Source organism: Excalfactoria chinensis, chromosome 2 (assembly GCF_039878825.1).
Source record: "Excalfactoria chinensis isolate bCotChi1 chromosome 2, bCotChi1.hap2, whole genome shotgun sequence".
In the NCBI taxonomy this organism is placed as follows: domain Eukaryota; kingdom Metazoa; phylum Chordata; class Aves; order Galliformes; family Phasianidae; genus Excalfactoria; species Excalfactoria chinensis.
This window is the reverse complement of record NC_092826.1, coordinates 54149559-54154189: the sequence shown is the minus strand read 5'-3', so window position 1 is coordinate 54154189 and position 4631 is coordinate 54149559. Positions and strand designations below refer to the sequence as shown.

Sequence of the window (4631 nt, the reverse complement as noted above, 5' to 3'; positions counted from 1 at the left end):
ACAGCTCCCTGTCTTTTTTTTACTGGGCACCCTGGACCTGGATGCAGTACTGCAGATAGGGCCTCTCAAGGGCAGTGCAGAGAGGGACAATCAGCTCCCTGTCCCTGCTGGCCTCCTCTCCTCTAATGGAGCCCAGGATACCATTTGCTTTCCACGCTGCAATAGAACACTGCTGGCCCATGTTCAGATTTTCATCCATCAGGACTCACAGATCCTTCACTGCAGGGCTGCTCTCAAGGGTAGTGTGTACACATGCCTGGGATTCCACTGGCCAAATTGCAAAACCTTGCACATTGCTGTGCTGAACCTCATTAGACTCAACCGGGCTCACCTTTCAAGTCTGCTGAGGTCCCTCTGAATGGCACCCTCTCCTTCCATTGTGTCAACCGCACTGCTCAGCTTGGCATTGTCTGCAAACTTGCTGCGCGTGCACTCAATTCCATCATCAATGTATGTCACTGATAAAGATGCAAAAGAGCACCAGTCCTACCACAGTCCCCGGGGGGATGCAGCTCGTTACCAGCCCAGGCATGTTACCACCTGGACACAGAACCATTGGTCACCACCCTCTCTCTGTGGCCTTTTAACCAAGGAGATCTTGGCCAATAATTCACTAAACATCCTGAAGTGTGTTCTTCCGAACTTCAGGGTCCTGACCTCGCTCTTTGACAGGCCCACATTCCTCAAGATCACAGACTCAGCCAAGGCATGGTCAACAGCAATAGCAACAAGATCATCACTTTTCAAGCGCGCCACAGTTTCCAACTCCTCCTCCCTATTTCCCACGCTGTGTGCATTGGTACAAAGGCACCTCAGCTGGGCTTCCTGCCTCACTGCTATTCTGTAAGATCTAGTATTCCCTAGAGCAACAGTATCCCTCAATCCTTTCCCATCCCTTTGTACTCCACCCTCTTCATCCACCAAGGATGTTGTCCCGGACTTCCAATCAAAATTCTCCCTTCAGCCTGACCAGCCTCCTTGCCCGTTGGTGCATCTTCCGTGACTTGGTGATGGTCAGCTCCTGTACCTCTAAAATAACTTCCTACCTAAAAGTATTCCCAGCCTTCCTGGGCTCCCATGCCCTCCACAACTGCCTTCCAAGGGACCCTCTCAACCACGGTCTGAAAGAGGACAAGTTCTGCCCTCTGGAAGTCCAAGGGGGTACCAGTTCTGCTGACTCCCACCCATGGATCAACAAGGATTTAAAAAAACAGCATATGGAGATCAGTCTGCCAACTCCCACCAGTTGCTCCCTTGCTCTTCCTACCCAGAAGGAGAGCAAGAGAAAAGGGGATGAAAAAGCATGTGGGTCAAGATAAAGACTGGAAGATCTCTTAACAGTTACTCTGACGGGCAAAAGAGATTCAACATGGGAAAAGTTTTAATAATTTATTTTGAGATAAACCAATTAGATTTCCCCTAGCCAAATAGATTTCCCCTAGCCAGATAGTTTTCCTCTGGCATCGTCGTCACGGGCTGGATCGCCGTGGAGCCTGAACTGATAGACAGAGGTGTACTCCGGGTGGCCCCAGTTGCTCAGCACTTGCAGCCTCATGTAACTGATGAGCCCAGAGAGCTCGTTCTGCAATGAGAAAAAGAAATGAAATGCGTTTTCCTCTCTTCTCTTTGACCACTGACAATGCAGGAGCGACCGCACAACATCTTACTTCAGGCTGCCCTCCTAGGTCTTTGACATGCTGATGTGCTCCCATAGCACAATCAAGACATTTCTTACCCTGCTCCACCTTGTTGGCCACATGAGTTTTAAGGAAACCAACTGCTACCAAAAGTTGCAGCAAATACACAGGCAAGTTCTTTGCACTTGCTTTGAGTGTGTGTGCACGCACAAAAAACAGAGGGATGTTACACTCATTAGCTTCTCTAACAAGTCACCCAGGCCGAATGGCCTCCCTTACGCTGCCTGTTACCGGCAACAACAAAACCCTTGGAAAGCCCCACATCCCCAGTGTGAAAGTAGCACACCAACAGTATCACATACTACATGAGGCAGACCACTTCTGTGCCATTGCAAGCCACTTGGTCCTGGTGGTTTCTGCTGCAAGTGCAGCTGAAGCTTAGCGGTGCTAAAAGCTGCAGTAGCTCGAAAGCTTAAAAATGAGATGGAAGTAAAAACAGCGCAGCACTCTGGGCATATGCAGGTAGGAAGCAGCAGCAGAAGAAATGCCAGAGGGCCCCCATACACCTCTGGCTTGGAAGGTTCTGCCAAGCCAACCTGGTTTTCGTCTCCCACGCTTCACGCCCCTCTTTGACAGCGTACCTTCAGTCGGAAGGTCTGACCGGGAGCCTGGCCTGGAACAAAGGTGAACTCTCCCAGGAAAATTCCCTCCTCATCATCTTCATCCTTCAGGCCCTACGGGAAGACAGGGTAGAGAAAACAGAACGGTGGGATGTGCTGCCGGACCAGGATCACAGAGCCCCACAGGGACTGGAAGCAGAAGCGGTCTGGGACCATCCACTGTGCCACTTCCCTTTCCCCGTGCCTCTCAAACTACCAACTCGTCCCAAGAGTGGGAAAAACCTTCTTTGCTGTGCTACACTGGACAAAAAAGGAATGCTGTGGAAATGGAGCAACTCTGAGGAGCTTCTTTCTCTCCCAATGCAGGGAATGACTGCATTCCACAGTGCTCTTGGAACTGCAACCACCGTCCACATCAAACGCTACGCAAAACACCCACAGCCCAGGGGAATCACTTACATAGACAGCAAAGTCCTTAGGAGCACTGGAGATGCTGTCTGCACGGTACGCCCCTGCTGGAATTCCGTGGTTTATCATAACTGCTGTGGGAACGACGGCCATGGGCAGCTTGATGACAACGTGCCCTTGGCTTCCTGGGAAGGGCCAGCAGTTTCCTGGATGATTGTCAGGCTAAAAAGAGAAGAAGGAACAGTGTTCACGTGCAAAAGAGCATCCTGGCTGAAATTCCTGCCCCAGCATCAGAGGCTCTAGAGGTGTACTGGCCCATCAGCTCTGCTCCGAAGCACAGGCATACGTGCATGGCAGGGAGCTGGGTGCACAACTCGCAGAAGCTCTCAGGCTCCTTCTTTTGTGGAGCAACTTGCCAAAAACAAGGAGGGGCTGCAGTGGTTGAGGGGCACCTGCCAGGACAAAGAAGGGCTCGCCTGCACGAGCCTTTCCTGCAAGGGGAAGCAATCGCTCCCTCTCATCCAGTCCCATCTCCTTCCACCGGCACTAGCCAAGGTTCTGGTTCAGGTAGCTCGGAGCAGTGCCATGATAGGCTGGCAAACACAACATGGGGCCCTCCTGCAGTGCACACCCTCTGAGCCTGCCAGGGTCCACTGAGAGCCCCAGCAATCTCGCAGCCCAGATCTCTTGTGGCACCTTATGGTTTCCCTTTCAATGCCAGCCTGACAGTTCCACCATGGCTGGGAAGACAAGCAAGCTAGCCTGGCAGAAGCTTGCACAGAGGACTGGGGGCAGTCTGGCAGAAGAAATTCTCAGCGGGGATACACAGGAGGGGACTGGGGCCTTGCAAGAAGACCATAGGTAAGGCAAGCTGGGAGGTGAGGGCAAGTTTAAGGACAACTTTTGGCAGGGCTTTTGGTCCCCTCCACCCCATACCATTCTTCCCCTGTTTCTCAGTGTTCTTACCTCAAGAATAATCTCAGGAGCCCTCATATAAGGTGTCACCAGCAAGGACTGCCAAAAGACTTTCCCACTTCCAGTCCAGGAGGGTGAAGTCTTGGAATGAATGACAGCAGCGCCTGCAAATTAAAACACGGGCACAGTGGTCAAGCAAGGCCAGGAGTAATCGAGGCCTGCTGACCCTGTTTTCCACATAAACAGCTGCACAGAGATGCTGGCTGCCCTTGCACTGTCCTCTTGATGAAAGCTTCTAAGCATCATACATCCCCAACAGTGATAATTCCCTCCTTCTCTCTTGCCATTTCCCTCTGCAACACAACGCAGGGACTCACTCAACTATCCTAAAGGGCAGAATAAACTGACAGCCAGCTGAGCAATCGTAAAGTAGGAGTAGTGCTTTCCAGATGTGCTCCAGCCCACTGAAGACTCTCTCTGCAAGCACACTCTCAGCGCAAAGCGACCGTTCACTTCTCACCCCTTCTCCCCCACCGCTGCCCAAATGCCCATCCTGTCATAGCAGACAAGAAGTGCGTTGGAATCAACTTCTGTGGGCTGTCTGTTTCTACAGTGTAATGGCACCTGAAGTCTTGCTGGCATAATTGGGCATCCGGGATGGGCTTTATTCCAGCTTCTCCAGTACTTGATTGATCATGTCTTGAACAGTTAAATAACAGTTGAATGGTTAATAATAATAATAAAAACCTTCTAAACTGTAATCTGATGTTTGACCTGAAGCTTAAGCAGGTTCTCCTAATTTCTGAGGAAGCTGGAATATGTTTTTTTCTTTCTTTTTTCTTTTTTTTTTTTTCTTTCTTTCTTTCTTTTTTTTTTTTTTTTTCTTAAGCCATATACTATTTCTTGGAATAACATAAAGAGTATTTTTTTATTGTTGCACATTTTTAGTGCTATGGAACTTTAAATTCTATTGATTTGAAATTGTTTATATATCCTAACAGATTGAAGAAATAACAATTGCCCTAAACTTTTTTGGTTTAGGTTTGTCTTG

At 49.7% G+C, this 4631-nt stretch overlaps 1 pseudogene; it reads right to left on the bottom strand.

The window, feature by feature from the left end:
* Nucleotides 1-1438: 1438 nt before the first annotated feature.
* LOC140247874 (SUN domain-containing protein 3-like) lies at nt 1439-4277 on the bottom strand (annotated as a pseudogene).
* Between the last annotated feature and the right edge of the window lie 354 nt (nt 4278-4631).